Source organism: Sus scrofa, chromosome 12 (genome assembly GCF_000003025.6).
Source record: "Sus scrofa isolate TJ Tabasco breed Duroc chromosome 12, Sscrofa11.1, whole genome shotgun sequence".
NCBI lineage: Eukaryota > Metazoa > Chordata > Mammalia > Artiodactyla > Suidae > Sus > Sus scrofa.
The window spans coordinates 4,582,013-4,601,177 of NC_010454.4; the positions used below are offsets into that span (position 1 = coordinate 4,582,013).

The 19,165-nt window shown below is 51.8% G+C and overlaps 1 long non-coding RNA gene across 3 annotated transcripts in view; it reads left to right on the plus strand.

Moving 5' to 3' along the window:
* LOC102164155 overlaps positions 1–18,825 on the plus strand; it is a 65,400-nt gene extending 46,575 nt beyond the window's left edge. For 2 of the 3 annotated variants that reach the window (XR_002336969.1, XR_002336970.1), the window contains 2 exons: positions 10,581–11,134; positions 11,588–11,839. This is a non-coding gene — a long non-coding RNA (uncharacterized LOC102164155). Of the gene's footprint in view, positions 1–10,580; positions 11,135–11,587; positions 11,840–17,415 lie in introns of those variants that run through there. The other variant, XR_002336971.1, reaches the window with a different exon arrangement.

Genomic DNA, 19,165 nt, shown 5'->3' on the forward strand with positions numbered 1-19,165 from the left:
CCCCAAGCAATGAGCCCCTCCCCCGAGGGTGACAACAGGTGCTGCTTGCCGGAGAGGTACTGGTTACAGGGGTGGTGGAAGAGCTGGGGGTCTGTCGGGGGCATCCGAGAAGTTGGCAGATGGGAGGCGGATCTCTCCTTAGGGCCAGAGGGACCAGTGCAGATGTGGGACGATAGGACCTCAGGACCAGGGTCGCTGGCGGGGCCGCCGGGAGGAGACACAGCTCCTGGGCAGAGGCGCTCACGGGCACCCAGACCCTCCCGTTTCCCCATCAGTGCCTCCCCACGGCCTGCAAGCAGAAGCCCAGTGACATGGAAGCCCAGGAAACAGACTGCAGGGCTCAGACCCTCAGGACTCAGGCGCAGAAGGCAAGGAACAGGTCTGGGTGAAAACAAGCCCGAGACTGACCAGGTCAGACGTACATGCTCAGGACCAAACTCAGAAAGTACAAGGACAGGTGTTCCCATTGCGGCTCAGCAGGTTATGGACCCAGCTAATATCCATGAGGGTGTGGGTTCGATCCCTGGCCTCACTCAGTGTTAAGGATCCAATGTTGCCTGTGGGCTGTGGTGTAGGCCATAGAGGTGGCTCGGACCCCATGGTACTGTGGCTGTGGTGTAGGCCGGCAGCTGCAGCTTTGATCCAACCCTTAGCCTGGGAACTTTCATATGCTACCTACAGTCGTGGCCCTAAAAAGCAAAGAAAAAAAAAAAACAAAAAAAACCCCCCAAAGGTCCAAGGATCGTTTCCTCTGGCTGCTGTAACAAATCACGCAAAGCTGGCGGGTTAACGGAGCACACGGTGACCCTCGGAGGTCAGAGAGCCAGAATCAGCCTCCCTGGCTGGAATCAAGGAGTCCACAGTCAGGGCTGCCGCCTCCCCTCCCCCAGAGCCTCTGGAGGGGACGGTTTCCGTGCCTTCGCGCCTCCACTGCTGCCTCCCTCAGCTTTTGCACCTTCTCCATCTTCGGAGCCAGACGTGTGACATCTTCCAGGCTCTGGTCTCTGCTGAGGTTCTTCCCTCACTTTCTCTTTTCCATCTGGTCCAAGCTCCCTCGGCCTGCCTCTTAGAAGGATGCTCGTGATTATATTTAAGGCCCATGCAGAGAAGGCAGGATGGGGTGTCTTGGTGGCTCCGTGGGTTAGGGATCCAGCATTGTCACTGCTGTGACTCAGGTTTGATCCCTGACCCCCAGAACTTCCGCATGCCATAGGCGCGGCCAAGGGGGAAAAAAAAAAAGGCAAGGCTGGATCATCTTCCCATCTCAAGATCCTTAACCGCAGGAGCCCAATCGCCTTTGCTGTGTGTGGTGATAGTCGCAGGACGCAGGGATGGAGAGCAGGATGTCTTTGGGAGCCATTAGCCGGAGCTGTACCGCCTCTGTAATAGTTACCTACTGCCGCGTAACAAATTACACCCAAACTCACCAGGTCAAGATAACAGATACTGTTATCTCACACGATTTCTGTGGGTCAGATATTCTGCACTAGCTTAGCTGGGTGGCTGTGAAGCTGTGGTCAAGCCGTCAGCTGGGACTGCGGTCATCGGAAGGCTTGACCGGCTGGAGAGTCCACTCCAGGGTGGCTCCCCGACGTGGCTGTGGACCGGAGGCCTGGGTCCCCCCCAGACAGGCCTCTGCATGAGGCTGCTTGTGTGTCCTTCCAGTATGGCGGCGGGCTGGCTTCCCCAGAGCGAGTGTTCCGAGGGAGGTGAGGGCTGACGCCGAGAAGCCTTCATGGCCTAGCCTGTGTGTGTTGGCTGGGGTTGCCATGACAAAGAACACAGACGGAGCGGCATAAACCACAGGAATATCTTTTTTCACCATTCCGGAGGCTTGATGTCTGAGGCCAAGGTGTTAGCAGGCTTACTTCCTCTTGAGGCCTCTCTCCCTGGCTGGCTGGCACTACCTTCTCCTTGCGTCCACACGTGGGCGTCCTTCTGCGTGTGTCTGTGTCTGGATGTCCTCGTCGTCTCAGTTGACCATGACCAGGGGCCGAACCCGCACCACGGCAGTGACAACACCAGGTCCTTAACTGCCAGGCCGCAGGGAACGCCTCAGCTTTTCGCTGCTTCTAAGGACGCCAGTCCTGTTGGAGCAGGGCCCACACCCATGGCCTCGTAGGACCTCAACTGCCACTTCAAGGCCCTTTCTCCAAACACAGTCGCATGCCGAGGCCCTGGGGACCGGGACATCAACATGTGACTTTGAGAAGAGATACAGTTCAGCCCGTGGCATAGCCTCAGGGGTGATACCTGTCTGCTGTGCCCGCCTGGTCACAGACGGTCCCACTGCAGCGAGGGCGGTGGGAAGACAGGGTTGGCAGGGGGGCCTCGTTGGGGACAATCTTAGAGGCCCCTCTCCATCCCCAGAGGAATTCTTTTTGTTTGTGTTTGTGGTTGGTTGTTTTTATCTTTTGAGGGCTGCACCCGCGGCATATGGAGGTTCCCAGGCTAGGAGTCAAATGGGAGCTACAGCTGCCGGCCTCCACCACAGCCACAGCCACCCCAGATCTGAGCCACATCTGCGACCTACACCACAGCTCACAGCAACACTGGACCCTTCACCCACTGAGCGAGGCCACGGATTGAACCTGCAACCTCATGGTTCCTAGTCGGATTTGTTCCCAAGAGGAATTCTTATTGGTTTTGTGTTTCTCGGGAAAATCTATGTATGGACAGTGTGCACTTATCTCTCTCTCTATGGATATATATTATATGTGTGAATATTAGATAAACAGATGGAGTTCTGGTCCCCGCTTTCCTCACTTAGCCAGGCCTTGGAGAGCTGCTCTCAGCCTTACTATGTTCCGCTGCAGGAATTGCTGCCATTTACTTCACCGCTCCTCTGGCTGTTGATTCCAGTATTTTGCCACAAATATTCATGGGCTCGAGCCATTCCTAGCGCATCCGCCAGCGTATTTATAGGATCAGTGCCTGTTGCAGAATGGCTGGTCAGAGGCTACAAGCCTGGGATCGATGTTGTCTGGTCACCAGGTTGCTGTTGGAGGTTTTCCTGTTTATACTCTGTGAACCACGTGTAAGAGGGCCTGGTGCCTGCGGCCTGGCCGCCTGACATGGGCTGAATTCAACCTACTCCCCTGGCCAGTCTGGTGTAAAAAACGGTATCTTTGGTGCGTGTTTTTTCTTTTTTTAATTGAGGTAAAATCACATAACAAAGTTTATATGTATATAATATATTTAGGCTGCACCTGCAGCTTATGGAAGTTCCCAGGCTAGGGGTCCAATTGGAGCTGCAGCTGCCAGCCTACACCAGCCAACTCAGGATTCGAGCCACATCTGTGAACTATGCCACAGCTTGTGACAATGCCAGATCCTTAACCCAATGAGCGGGGCCAGGAATCGAACCCACCTCCTCAGGGACACTGTGTCAGGTTCTTTACTGCTGAGCCACAACGAGAACTCCAACCATTTTTTTAAATCTTTTTTCTTTTTTTCTTCTTCTCCCTTTTTTTTTTCTTTTTTTTTTTTTTTCAAGACTATTTTTTACAGCAGTTTTAGGTTCACAGCAGAATTGAACAGAAGGTACAGAAATTGCCCATTTACCTCACTCCCACCCATGCCCAGTCTTCCCCATATTATCAGCCCCCCCATCAGAGCGGCACACTTATTACAAGGAATGAACTGACGTTGAGACACCAAAATCACCCTCATTTACACAAGGCTTCACTCTTAGGTTTGGACAAATGTTTACAGCTATTTTCCTATCCCATCACGGCTATCACAGAAACTTCTATTACAAAATCACTCTTCTACGGGGTCACACTTTAATGTGCTAGTAAAAAAAGTACAGAGCTTTCTACTATTTTTAAAACATTTTGATAACCAGGTTTCAATGCAGTTGGAAGTAGCCTGCTTCGTGGGGCATGGCTAGTAAATAGCTCATTTCTGCCGTCCTTCAGTACGTGTCCAGGTGCTCATCTGTCTACCAGCAGCCCCTCTCCTTCTGTGGGCCTGATGCTCGAGAAACTCAACTCACCTTCCACCACCTCCACACCTTGACTCACTTATTCCATTTCCCCCCTACCTTTTCCCCTTGCCTACCAGGAAGCTCCCACTCATCCTTCCAAACCCAGCTCACATACTACGGACAACGGTCCCGTAACTCCCCTGCAGGCACCCCATCTGACACAGAACAGATGCTAGAAGTGCATAGACCTACTCAGAGTAAATTCTCACCATATAGCCTGCAATACGCACATAATCTGTTGTTTCCCTTCCACCCGATGGAAGGTACCCATAAGTGTACCCTCTTGGATTCCTGTGTCACTCATTTGGAATTTGGGTAAAATAAGAGAAGGTTAGACAGCTGGTTCCTTTACCTCCGTGGATAATCAAGGACCTAACCTTTCTCATCTCCGGCTGTAAAATCAGAGTCACGACTCTCTGAACAGAGGTGGTGTGATGATCAAAAGGGATAATGTGGGAGTTCCTGTCGTGGCACAGCGGTTAACGAATCCGACTAGGAACCATGTGGTTGCGGGTTCGGTCCCTGCCCTTGCTCAGTGGGTTAAGGATCCGGGCATTGCCGTGAGCTGTAGTGTAGGTTGCAGATGCGGCTTGGTTCTGTGTTGCTGTGGTTGTGGTATAGGCTGGTGGCTACAGCTCCGATTCGACCCCTAGCCTGGGAACCTCCATATGTCATGGGAGCAGCCCAAGAAATGGCAAAAAGACAAAAAAAAAGGGGGGGGGATAATGTGTGCATAGCGCGGCTACATAGTAAGTGCTCAATAAATGCGAGTTGTTATTAACCCTCCAAGTCACCTGCCAAAGGGTGAAATAAACACGTCGTGAGGAGTTCACAGGAGGGAGAAGTCGTGGCCTGCGATGGAAGAGGGGAGACTCCACGTTTGGATCTGGGAGGGGCCTGGTGGAGACCGCAAGGCCGTCGTCGCTGGCGCTGGCGAGAGCATCCTGGGGCGGGGGGGGTGCTGGGGCCGGGGGTGCCACCGAGTGGAATACGCATGCACTTTCCATACTCCTCGAGCATTTCGCTCAGACACGAGAGCACCACTGATTGCAAATTGTCTCTTCCCGTTCCTTCCAGAAGCCAGCAAGAAATTTGACGAGGCAAATTCTATGTTGTTACGTGGCTGCGCACAGTTTAAAAGTTCTTTCGGAGTCGCCCAACAATCTGTAATTCAGTCTTTTCCCTCAGTGAGACAGAGCTCGACCCCAGTTAGTCTCAATTAGAGCCAGTTTGGGAAGCGGGAAGCCAGCAGCCACCTACCGGGACCACCTGCGCTCCCTGTTCCCTTCTCGGAGAATATCTGGGGAGCACGTGGGGTGATGCCAGCCTCTCTCCAGGTGTAGACGCTAGGACCCCGTGCAAAGCATCAGTGTGGCTGTTCCTAAGGCTTAATTACTCGTCTTCACTCCCTCTGCAAACTTCGGAGCCAGGTGCAGGTGTGGGTGGCTTGGGCCTTGCCGCCTGGGTGAGTTGTCCGGGACTGAATTAGTCCTGAGTGTGGGGGACCCTCCCTCCTTCACCCCACCCCCGGGCCCACTCCCTCATTTCCTCCCCCTGCTCCTGGGGGCGGGCAGCTGCAGCAATCCTGAAGTCCCAGGGAGAGGACCCACCCACAACCTTCTTCTAGTCCTGGCCTCTGCCTGCCTTTGGGGCCTTGAACAAGTCAAGAAGCCCCGTGCCTCTGCTTCCCCATCTGTAAAATGGAGATAATGCACCGTCTTCTCAAGGTGGCCGTGAGCATCTCATGAATTCAAAATGCAACGTTCTAAGAGCTGTGCCGACCCCGGGGAGGGGCTGCCTCGCTGCCTGTTAAACTGGCTTCACTCGACTGTCATTCTTTATTTACTCTGACCCCATCCTCTAGTTGTCATGACTTTTTTTCTCTCATTTTTTTAGCTGATTTGTTTTGGGGGGTTTTGGCCACAGCAGGCAGCAGCTTGATGTGGGATCTCGGTTCCCGGAGCCAGGACTGAACCCAGGCCACTGTGGTGAAAGTGCCCTGTGCTAATCACTAGGCTACCAGGGAGCTCCCCACGTTTTCTCTTCCTATCCATTCAGTTATTCTCCTTCACTCATTCCACGGGCCCTGAGTCCCTGCCGAGGCCCGGGCCCCAACTTCAATGCGCAAGTGTGGGTGTGGCTGCTGCCCCCGGAAGCCTGGTCAAGGCCGCGCTGTATGCATTCCACCCGCCTCATCCTGCAGGCTGGAGAAGGCCAGGCCTCATTGAGGTGAAGTGAGGCCCCCGTTTCACAGCTGGCAGGTGGCCGAGGAAGGTCTGAGTCTTGGTGTGTCCACCTTGTTAGCGTGCAGACACCCCCACAGCCGCGCCCCCAACCTGAGTGCTTGCAGGAGGGCATCTGACACCTTCCTGGCAAATGGCAGCAGGAAGGGCCGCTGGACACTGCTGTGAAGCACGAGCCCAGCCAGGGTAGACCAGACTCGCGACTCCAAGGACCAGGCATCAGTGGGGTGGACTGGGGTGCGCTGGGCCGGGCCTGTGGCCATGGACAGAGCCTCTGCCCTCTGGACATTTTCTGGCCTAAGCGCTGGTACCAGGCTCGGGGGCTGTTGGAGGAGAGTCTGTTGATTCTGGAAGAGGAGGCGGCTGGAGCCCTAGCTCCGGAGCCACATGCAAGCAGAGCACAGGGCTTCCTCCCAGCGGGGCCTCCATTGGTAGAGAAAGGACCTCTGTGCTGAGGCCCAGTAAAGACGAGTCGCCTCATCTCCGTTTCGGCCAGTGTCACTCCTGCCCTGGGTACTTCTCCACCTTTGCTGTTTATTGTCCTGAATCCCTGACAACGGAACGCAATGGGCCCTGATTTCTGCGTGATTTCAAGCGCTCCAGATTCCTGCAATTCTAATCTCTGTTTGTACACATTAACCAGTAGCGAACTCCCTAGACACACGTTCCTGGCATGTAAATAAAAGCAGAACGTATATTATTTTATCGAAATTCCTGCCTGTGGACACAGTCCACGCGGTTTGATTTCCGATCTTATAGCTCCTCCCAGGATGCTAAAATTCCAGGCTTTGCTTAGCTGCGGCCCAAGCGTAGGGGGCACGCTCTCGTTCAGAGGCCTTTCTGCGGCCGCAGCCCAGAAGTTGATTCTGGAAGAATATGCACAGTGACAGGAGGACATGCAGCGCCCCAGGCAAAGACTGGCCTGGGATTGAGGTAACCAGTTACTGCCCAGAAACAGCTCCAGTGAGATGTGGCAAACCGGATTTCCTGGCCAACGTCGGCCTAAGATACAGCTTCGTGGTACCAAGCCTTCTGAATCAAGCAGCGCTGTCCAGCACCTCTGTGTTTGGACATAGCCTGCCCCCAGCCCATCACCCTGCATCTGGACCCTTGACCACCAGTCAGCGGTGGGCAGGAAGTGATTAAGGGGACTCAGCAGGAGCCTGGGGCCTCGGCCATCAGAGCACCTGAGGGATCCCCTCCCCCCATCAGGGGGTGACAGCCACTAGCTAGGACAGGATTGACCCCGGTGAAGTACCTAGATGCCACTGTTGGTGGAGTCGGTAGGTGTCCCAGGGAGGAAGCCTGGGGTCAGGAGAGACCACACCATGACCAGAAAAGGTCTTTGAGCAACCTGACCCCCCAGTTGCTAGCAAAGACCAGGCCTGGTGCATCTGATGACACAGACCCCCTGACACAAACATCAGGTCCCTGGCTTTTGAATGGCTCTACATACTTGTGGCAGCGTTTCCCCTCAGTCCAGCCAGCCCGCAGTGTCCCCAGGCCAGCTTCACAGGAAGGCCCTGTGCCGGGCGAAGGGCTCCACTGTCACCAACTTGAATTCCTTAATAGTTGTTTTGTTTTCTGGCTGTGCCTGTGGACATTCCCAGGCCAGGAATCGACCCAAGCCACAGCAGTGACAACGCTGGATCCTTAACCACTAGGCCACCAGGGAACTCCAGTAACTTTTGGACGGGGGGCCCCACATTTTGATTTTACACAGGGGGCCGGGATGTTGGGAAGCTGGCCCTGCTCCTTCCATCCTGGAATTTCCTGTTTCCTTGTCTGACGCTCCTTCTGCACTGTGGACACCTAACCCTCTCAGTCTGCTACTGACTCCTGGGCTCCCAGGAAGGGTCTGCTCTCTGAGAGACCTATGGGTGCGGTTGGATGGATATAAGGTATCTAAGCCTCAGAGCAGGACCAGCAGAGACCGGTCAGGTGGCTCAAAGCCAGGGCTCTCCCCCCACTGGAGGCCTGAAAAGAACCCCGCTTCTGGCTCCAGTCCAGCGCCTCCCTCCGTGGCTGCTGGGGGCAGTGACACAACCTATTAGCTGGTCTGGGGGGTGGGAGTGGGGCTGCATTTCTTGAGCGGGAAGAGTGAGTCTCTGCTTCTGAACTCCGCTCCTAGGGGAGAACTTAACAGCTGGGTCGGCATTGAACTAAACTCGCTACGAGGAGATTAGGCTAGATTTTCATGCATGCAAATGAAATGTGTCTTTGCTCATGTCGAGAACCTGGCAGAGAAACATTTGGGGAGCAGACTGGGCTGGATGTGTGAGACGTGTGGGCAAGAGATGGAGCCGATCCCAAGAGAGGGGCCTGTCCCAGAAGGGCCAGCCCTGGGTCCCCTCCTCTGGCAGAGGGGGAGGGGCTTGCCCGTCAGTCAAAGCGGGTGATTGTAATAAACCTGCCACCGCTGGGCCTTGGGCACCAGGTGCCGACAATACAGCACACGCAGGAATAAATTCTTGGTTTTGGCACCTTAATTTCCTCCTTTCCTCCTGAAGCTCCAGACTGAGCAGCTGTTTAGCAGGAAAGGAAACTCAGAGCAGGGGTAATAAAGACGACTAGGGGAGCAACTATGGGTGTGCAACTGTCTCAGCCGTGTTTCTAGTTTCTGCAAGATTGGTGTCTTACCGAGCATACCGCTGACACCTCCACGGTGAGCCAGCCTCCTTCTCCCCCCCATCTTCTTACCCTGCGCCTCCCCCGTCTCGGAGGGAGTCCTCCTCCCTGGGGCCACACTTTTCCAGTACAAACCAACCGATCCAGAGCCCACTGCCCAACCCTAAATCTGATCCTGATCGCCCCAGAGCCGGCAGCACTTCCTCCGCGTGGCCAGTCCGCAGCCTGATGCCCCCAGCCCGCCCTGTCCCTTCCCCTGGAGACCCCAGGAAGGGCTCTTGCCCACGGTCCCCTCAGCTTCCTCTGCCCCCCACTGACCCTGGTGCTTCCCCACACGCCCCCTTGGGGTGCTGTGTACCCCGTGCCCCCCTCAATGAAGCTGTGAGTAGCTGCCTTTTCAATGGTGAGCATCTCCTGACGTGTTGTCCTTAGCTTACCTTGGAGTTTCTATTCATACCCTCTATTTTAAAACAGGAACAAACACTCAGGCTTCCGTGCCCATTTCCAGAATAGGCAGAAGGAGGAAATAAATGCCTCTCTTCTCATCCGCTCATCCTTCCGTCCATCCATCCATCCAGCATTCCTCAAGCAGTATGGTGCTTTTTTGTTTTTTCCTTTTAGGGCCGCACCCTCGGCATATGCACGTTCCCAGGCTAGGGGTCGAATCGGAGCTGCAGCTGCCGCCTTACAGCACAGCCACAGCAACTCAGGATCCAAGCCGCATCTGGGACCTACACTGCAGCTTGCAGCAATGCCAGATCCTTAACCCACTGAGCGAGGCCGGGGATCAAACCCGCATCCTCACAGATAACTACGTTGGGTTCTAACCTGCTGAGTCACAACAGAAATGCCAGTATAGTGGTTTGAAAACATCTTCCAAAGCAGAGCTGGCCTTTTTACTTTGTGGCATTGTCTTTTTACTTAAGTGCTTTCCTTTTTACCCTAATCAAATACGATTATCCTATCCTGTGTAATTTGTGCTCTGTGGATCTTAAGAAGCCCTTCTCTGTCTTGGAATAAATGAATAAAGGTGTTCTAGAGTTCCCCAGTGGCTCAGCAGGTTACGGATCCAGCATTGTCACCACTGTGACAATTCAATCCCTGGCCTGGGAAACACTGCGTGCCTTGAGTGTGGCCAAAAAAAAAAAAATATGGTACCTTTGAAAAAAAAGATATTTTGGTCTCTGAGCATGGTTGGAAAAAGAATTTTCTGGATTTAAAGCAAGCTCTAGAAAAGACAGGTTTATTGAGACAAGAGACACTTAACACAGCGGGCCGACTTCCTGCTGGCAGGGAGAGCCGACCCTGGGTGCTTGGTCGTGTCTGTTTTTACAGCCCAAAGACACAGGAGTTGGAGGCGTGGCCTTGCCATGCACCTGTCGACCTGCTGATTGGGTGGGGAAGAATGGGGTCCTCGGATACACTCGCTGGTTGGTTGGGGAAGGGTGGGGTCTTTGGGTACCCTTGCTGGTTGGTTGGGGGTATGTGTTGCCCCTCCGGGGGGGGGGGGAAGGAGTGGGCCACGTACCTCTCCTAGTGGGGGGCAGGAAGGAGAAGGCCAAGCTGCTGGAGTGGGAAGGTCCTTGGGAACATTGTAACGATTACAGAGAGACTGGCGGGATGATAAGGGCCATTCTTATCTCCTGCGGGAGGCTCTTGGAGTTGTATCGCCTTGGAGAAGCCATGAAGTCTCACGTTGAAGTTTTCTCTTTCACATCTAGGGCTTTAGTTCATTTGGAATTGATTTCCACACGTAGGATAAGGTATATACAAACGGTCTGTTTTCCCGTATGGACAGGCGGGCATCATCGTACGGACTATTGCCTGGCTCCCTCTTCCCACCGCTGATTTGTACTGAGACCTCTGTCCTTCGCCAGGTTCCCTCACACGGATCATCTGCTCTGGTTTTCCCAGTCTGTCTCATCCGTTTATTTGTCTTCGATCCAAGCCACACTATTTTATTTCTGCGTATTGCTTTGTTTGTACTTGCATCTGAAAGGTCAGCTCTCTTATCCATCTTCTTCCAAACTGGCTTGGCGATTGCTGGACTTTCACACGTGGACCCAGGGGCAGGTGTGGTGGACCACGGGGCGAAGACAGCATGCTAGGGATGGCGAAACAAGATCGATGGAGTCTGGGTCCCCGGACCGCCTCAGGAACCACAGACACCAGCCCTGGACCACCTCCAGATACGAGAGGAAGAAATACGCGTGGGGCTGAAGGCGCTATCAATTTGCATGGATATTAACTAAGTGCAGCCAAATATTTATCTTAAGTAATGTATTTTTCTCATTTATTAACTTAGCTGAAGATTCTGGTAAAACACGGAGTCAACTTGATGGAGCAGGCGTCCTTGCCTTGTTCTTGGCTTTAGAGAAAATTACTATTTTACCATTCAGTACAATGCTTTTTTGGTAGATATTTCTTACCGATTTAAGAAAATTTCCATCCATTCTGTTTGCTGAGAATTTCCTTTAAAAAGTTATGAGTGGATTTTACATTTTATTGAATGCCTTCCCTGCATCTAAGAAGATTATTATATATATGGACTTCCTCCTTTAATCTTTTAATGTGGTGAATGATTTTAGCAGATATTTTAGTGTTAAGCTGCCTTTATTCCTGAGTTAAAGACTCTGCGTATAATAAAGGATTTATATATAGGTTGCTGGATTTGCTTTGCTAATTTTGATGCAGGATTTGTGCATCTGTGCTCTTATTTTCCTTGTAGGTGCTGTTCTTGCCTGCTTTGGGGAGCAAAGTCCCGCTGCCCCTATGAAAGGAGCTGGGGAGCCCTTCCTCCAGCCCCATCCCAGGAAATTTCTATGGGCCAGTTTGTTCCTGATGAGGATTAAGTGTCCCTTGGAGGTTTCGTAAAACCTGTCTTGGTATGTGACCATACACAACTTAACGGTACAGAACGTACATGGTAACACTTGCCCAGTAGAGTGCTGCTTTTTTAAAAAATTTTTTTGCAAATCGATCTGTGACTACTGTTTTACTGTCCCGAATGCTTACAGGGTTTCTCTTGCTTTTTGAGATACTTTTTTTTTTTCGGTCTTTTTGCTATTTCTTGGGCCGCTCCCGCGGCATATGGAGGTTCCCAGGCTAGGGGTCGAATCGGAGCCGTGGCCACCGGCCTACACCAGAGCCACAGCAACGCAGGATCTGAGCCGCGTCTGCGACCTACACCACAGCTCACGGCAACGCCGGATCGTTAACCCACTGAGCAAGGGCAGGGACCGAACCCGCAACCTCATGGTTCCTAGTCGGATTCGTTAACCACTGCGCCACGGCGGGAACTCCACTTTTTGAGATACTTTTGATCATTGCTACTTTTTCTACACCTTTCTCTGTTTCGTCCTTTTCTAAACACTTTGACGTAACGCTGTCCTTTCATGTTGTGTATTTTTCTAAAGAAATCTACTGGGTGGTTCTGTCTTCCTCTGCCTTCCTCATCGCCTTCATTTGTAGTTTCCCTTTTTTTTAACGATCTTTATGTCTAAAAGGCGATTTGCTTTGTCTTCTGGAAGAATCAACTTTGCATCGGGTAATTATTTGCTTTATAGATTTTGTTTCACTCATTTCTGTACTTTTTTTTTTTTTTTTTTTTTTTTTTGCTCTTCACTGCACCTGAGGCATGTGTGGAAGTTTCCAGGCCGGGGATCGAACCTGTGCCACAGCCATGACCAAGCCACTGCTGTGACATTGCCAGATCTCAACATGCTGCTCCACAAGAGAACTCCCTGTACTTAGCTTTAGTGGGTCCTTCCTTCTGCTCTTTGAAAAACTTCTCTGGTATTCTAATTTCTTGTGTTGAATGCTTACTTGCTTAATTTTCCCGTTTACGCATTAACGAGTTTTTAAAACGTACGCGGTACTGCTTTAGCTGTCGCCCACGTTTGGAAAGGCAGTCCTTCCGCAGACATTCGGTCTACATACTCGGTACCTCCTGTTAGGCTGTATCTCTTGAATGAGGTGGAAGCAGGCCGCGCGGTTTCCAAGCATTTTGTGATTCCTCGTTTCTTTAGCGTCAGCAGGTGACCTGGATGCTCTCAGTTCTCTGGTGTTTGTTGGACCTTCCTCTGTAGCCTGGCATCTGATTAAATGTGTTAAGTGTCAGACGCCTGTTTGAAAAGAGTATTTAGTTCCCATGTTTGTCTAGATTAAGCTTGTTAATTATGCGGGGTGATCGTCTGTCGTCTTACTAATGAAGCCGTGATTTTCTCGCAGAGATACGTTAAGCGTTTCCCTGTGACTGTGAGCTATTGGTTGCTCCGACAGTTTCGCCTTTTATGTGTGACACTGAAGAGATGCACAGAGGCTCAGGACTGGCGTGTTTTCTTTTTTCTTTTTTTGTCTTTTTGTCTTTTATAGGGCCACTCCCTTGGCATTTGGAGGTTCCCAGGCTAGGGGTCTAATTGGAGCTGCAGCCACCAGCCTACACCGCAGCCACGCCGGATCCGAGCCACATCTGCGATCTACACCAAAGCTCATGGCCACGCTGGATCCTTAACCCACTGAGCGAGGCCAGGGATCGAACCCGCAACCTCAGGGTTCCTAGTCGGATTCGTTAACCGCTGAGCCATGACGGGAACTCCAGGACTGGCATGTTTTCTTAAAGAATTATTTATTTCTTTAGTCTTGCTTTTTGTCTTAACGACGCCTTTGTCTGGCAGTAGTATACGGCTCTACCAGCTTTCTTGGGCACGCGTGTTTTTTTCAACCGTTATTTGTTTTCAATCTTTCTGTGTTGTTTGGTGCCAATTGTATCATAAAACGTTTTGTATAGGTGGATTTTTTTTTTTTTTCATCCAGTCCAGTAAGTCTGGAGTTTTTTCATCTAGTTAGTCTGAGTCAATTAATAGGCAAGTGTAATACGTTTATATTATTGTCGTTATGGCTGTGTTTGGATTGAGACTTACTATCTTCTTTATCATGTCTCTTCCCTAATCTCCCCGCCTATCCTGTGTGTTACTCTGGGCCAGCGTTTTAGTTTCGCTTTGTTTTTAACCCCCTCGATTCATCCTTATCATTATTAAGATTATTGTTAATTACAGTCAAGGCCCATTAGGTTGATTCTCATTTAAATCGTGCTGGATTTAATTTCCACTCCAGAGCTCTTAACAGTTCTTTCAGTGAGAATCCGTGGCTAGTGAATTCTTTTTGTCTCTGTCTGAACATGTCTCTATTATCATTCTCAATTTTGGATGGTAATTTACCTGAGTGTATAATTCTAGGCTAACAGATTCACCCTCTCACTCCTTTGCGGATACAGCTTTGTCTTCTGGCAGGCATCAGTGATGCTGAGAATTCTGTCAATCAAATCGTCATTTCTTTTCAGGCGGCAAGTCTTACCTCCCCGGTAGCTTTTAAGATCTCCGAGTCTTTGATGCTTTCTGTTTCTCCAAAATATGTCTAGATGCCAATTTATTTATTTATTCTTGGCCAAACCCACGGCATGTGGAAATTCCCAGGCCAGGAACGGGACCCGCAACACTGCAGTGACGGTGCTGGATCCTCAACCGGCTGCACCTCAAGAGAACTCCAAGAGGCCCGTTTATTTTTACTTGTCCTATTTGAATATTACCACGCTTCACTCTGGAGGATGTGTGCTCAACCTGCTCATCCGCTCGTCCACGTGTCTGTGCTGTGTGTTCATTTTCGACCTCTTTATATCTCGTACTGCATTTCGAATGGTTTCCCTTCCACTTTTCTAATTCTCTCTTTAGTGCTGTAAACTCTCATACATTTAATTTATAATTTCAGTGTTGTTCTTTTTTTACTTTTAGGTCTGTTTGATTTTTTTTTTTTTCATGTCTGCTTACTCCCTTTTCAAAATGTCCTATTCTTCCTTTTGTGTTTGTTTTTTCTTTTTAGGGCTGCATCTGCAGCATATGGAAGTTCCCAGGCCAGGGGTCAAACTGGAGCTGCAGGTGCCAGCCTACACCACAGCCACAGTAATGCCAGTTCTGAGCTGCATCTGTAAACTATGCCGCAGCTTGCAGCAACGCCAGATCCTTAACCCACTGAGTGAGGCCAGGGGACAAACCCACATCCTCATGGACGCTAGTCAGGTTCTTAACTCCATGAGCCACATGGCAACATCCCCTATTCTTTCTTTTTTTTTTTTTTTTTGTCTTTGTTGTTGTTGTTGTTGTTGTTATTGTTGCTATCTTGGGCCGCTCCCGTGGCATATGGAGGTTCCCAGGCTAGGGGTTGAATCGGAGCTATAGCCACCGGCCTACGCCAGAGCCACAGCAACGCAGGATCCGAGCCGCGTCTGCAACCTACACCACAGCTCACGGCAACGCCAGATCCTTAACCCACTGAGCAAGGGCAGGGATCGAACCCGCAACCTCATGGTTCCTAGTCGGATTCGTTAACCACTGCGCCACGACGGGAACTCCCCTATTCTTTCTTTATGTCCTGATTCCCATGTCATTGAAGATATACTTTAAGAGTTCCCTGGCGGCTCAGTGGGTTAAAGATCCGGTGTTGCCACTGCTGTGGCACAGCTTCCACATGCCACATGTCCAGCCAAAAGAAAAAAGGAAAGAAAAAAAAAAAAAAACACTTTAAATGTATTTCAGATGTTCTATTCAGTTGTTGGGAAGCTAATTTTCCTTTTGTAATTTACAATGTCTCTTTTTTATGGTAGTTTGTTTACATACATATTGGTACTTTTTCTATTTTGGGTCCATATTAGGAATGTTTACCCCTGCTCTGTGGGGGTCCAGTATGCTCCAGGTTGTCCCTAAAGAGAAGTTTCCTATTTTCTTCTGCCAGCGTGCAGGTGTTTAAATGGTTCTGGACCCATTTTTATGTTGTTCCTGTGACTTGAGTTCCCTCTACCCCTCAGATTTCATGAAATTACACCCTTCCCCCACTTTTGGTAGAGGCCTGGGGTTTTGATTTCTGACAGATTTTTTTATACCCAAGTCATTGACTCAATAGGTGGGGTTTTTCTAGCCCCCTTGGCATCATCTTCAGGGCAGCAGGGGGAGCTCTAAAAGATTCTAGGTGGGAGTTCCCGTCGTGGCTCAGTGGAAATGAATCTGACTGGTATCCATGAGGAAGCAGGTTCGATCCCTGGCCTCCCTCAGTGGGTTAAGGATCCGGCATTGCCGTGAGCTGTGGTGTAGGTCACAGACCCGGCTCGGATTTGGCATTGCTGTGGCTGTGGGGTAGGCCAGCACCTGCAGCTCCAATTCAACCCCTAGCCTGGGAAGCTCCATATGCCACAGGTGCGGCCCTAAAAAAAAAAAAAAAGGAAGACACACACACACACAAGTAAAAGAGTCTAGGCATTAAGCTGGGCTTCTATGCCAGCTACATCTGCTCAAGTGAGCTCCAAACCTCACCTCCTCTTGACATGTTAGACCCTCCGCCCCCTTCCCAAACCTGGGGAGTGTTTAGGGTCAGCCTTTGCTATCCTGCCCCAACCTTTCATGACCTATTTTCCACCCTGGGAATTTTCCTTTCGTTCGAGTGTGAATACTCATGTAAAAAACCCGTGCGTGTGGGGTTCTGCTCCGTGCTGCCTCCCCTCAGGCTGGAAGAGAGGAGAGCAAGGCCCCATCACTTGGTCTGCCACCCTGCGGGGAGTTCCTCTCTTCTGCCATTCGCTTGCCCCCCGCCTGGTTTCAACATAGACACAGATCTGTTTCCAAAGGTCCTTCGAGAGAGGAGGTAGGAGGGAGAGATGAGGACCAAGGGAGTGGAGGGTAAATAATGATGGACGCATGACCAGGGCGACTACAGGACCAGTCTCTGCAGGCATGGATGTGGGGCGCCCTGGTTTGGGATGGAAGATGGATCTACTTAAACCAGCAGTTCAGGTGGGGTGATTTGAGAGACCCCCTCCAAAGAGAAGGCATCCTGCGCTGACTTACCTCTTTTCAGTGGTAGCATGCCTGACCTCCTGGGAATCAATACCCTGGTTGCCAAAGGTCAGCACCACGGTCCAGGCAGGTGCGCCACCTCCCTCTAGGAGGTCCAGCCTGCACATCATCTCAGTCCCTGGGGACACTGAGACCCACGGCTCTAGAATTCAGGATGGAACAAGGATACTGGATGATATTTGGCTTCACGGAGAGCCCAGAAATCCCTGGGGAACCTCAACGTCATAGACCGGAAGCCTACTCGCTTCCCATCTCCAACCAAGCAGAGGAGACAGAGGAGGCAGCTGTCTCATCGAGCTGTCACAGCTCCAGAATCACTGTTGAGTAATTGCTTAAAACTTCAGGTCTGGGCTGGGGACTCTTCCAGCCATATCTCACGGGAGAGATACTGAGCCCTCAGCGGGAAGAAGAAATACGGTTGCTAAACAGGCAGCTACTGGTACACCATCCATCTGTGGGCAAATTCGTGAGGTTCCTTAGCTGACCAGCCCAGCCTTGGGAGAGGGATGCAGAATGAGCCAGAGGAGGGGAGAAATAAACAGGAGAGATGTCAGGCAGAGGTTGCTCACCTTCCAGGTGCTGACTCTGGAACATGGAAGGGAAGGAATTGGATTTTTCTTCGCTGCTCCTTACAAGGAATGTTTTGACTCTGCAGCACAGAGTTCGGAAAAGGATACCCAGTGGGTACATCTGCCCACCCCTGCCTCCAAGATCACCAATGTCCGCTGTTAAACTCCTACCCATGCCACCCCCCAAACCCAGAAGACCGCTCTGCAAAAGCCTGCAGCAGCACCCCAACCTCTGGGTCATCAGAAAACAGAGAACAAAATTCTTCTCATCAAAAAAAAAAGCTGGAATCTACCTGCCCTGCGAAATCTTTATGTAAATTCAGACAGATTTGCAGTCTTCCTGGTGCATCATTTTTGGTCTCCAGCCAGGTCTCAACCGAAGATAAGAAGGCGCCAGCGGATTGCCGGTCAGAGCCAGACCTGCCAGGAGGATGGGATGCTGTTTGGACGAGGACTGGAGGTGGGAGTTCACATCTCTAAACCGTGTCCCAGAGAGCCCCAACCTACAGCTTACCTGCCATCCTTAACATCGTAATTGAGGCCCTTGAAAAAAAGGTGTGGGGGGAGACACAGGTGGAAGAAAATGGAATAATTTGAGCTATTACAAAACAAAGCTTTCTAAAGGCATGGCTTTCCTCAGGATGTGCTTCGGCCTCTCATGGCTCTGGCCACGCCTGACGTCCACCCTCCGAGGCTCTCGGACGCCTCTCTGTCACGTTGCCTAATCATGTTCACCATCGCCCAGCGCAGGCTGCACGGTGCCGTGTGGCAGGACGGCGGAGTCGAAGGAGACAGAGACTGGGGCAGTGAGACTGCAAACAGGTTTATGGACCAGCAGAGAGGCGGGGGCACTGAGCAGAGAGAACGCAGCCACCCCCACCCCCCGCCACCACCCCGCCACCTCCCCCACCATGGGGGCAAGGGCTTTTTTCTGGCTAGGGTTTCCTGTGACAGGTCACCTAGTCTCCGGGAAAAACAGGACGGGGGCTTGGGAAAGAGGGAAGGAGGATTTCGGTCATGACGTGTGAATCTGAACGGTCCTTTTGGCTCTGAGGAGGTTTATTTGAGGTTTAACAGCTCCTCAGTCGTCTTGGGCCTGGGGCCTTCCTCCGGGCCGGAGTCTGTTTCTCCTGTTTGTGTCTCCGCTGAAGTCGTGTCTGGAGCCTGGGTGGGGTCTCGCTGGTGTGCCCACGTTACATCCTCCGCTTGGAATTCTCCCTCCAGGTCGTAGATCCCGCGCAGTGCAGAGGCAGGCGACCGCCGAGTCTCAGGGGCCCCTTGTGACCAGTGTCCCTCGTGGGTCAGCTAAGGCCCTGCCCCCCACCCCCACCCCGTGATGACAGAGGCAGGGGTTAGAGTGACAGGCACAAATCAAGGAACCCTTGGGGTCACCGGGGACCGGAGGGGGCAAGGATGAATTCCTCCCCCGCCCCCAGGGGTCTCAGGACAGAGCTTGATCGGGTGCCACCATGATTCCCGCCCTGTGGCCTCCGGAACTGTGAGAGAATCGTCGTCTGGAGTTTGCAGTTCCGGGAACTTGGTTACAGAGGCCACAGGAAGCTGATGCAAGTTGGATCTTCGGTCGGGACCTTGGCTGCTGGGGCAGCCTCTCCTGAGACCCCTGGGCCTTTTCCTCCAAGGGAAGGAAAGCGAGGCACCGCGTGCGAGCCGGTTCCCAGCGCTTCTGTGCGAGGGCGACCCGGGCACCTGCTCACACTTCCCCGGGCAGAGCAGGTCCCCGGACTTCCGAGTTCAGAAAGCAGGGGCATCTAATTCCGCGCTGCAGAGGTTGGCGAATTTCCTCTGTAAAGGGCCACATGGTAATTCTTTTAGATT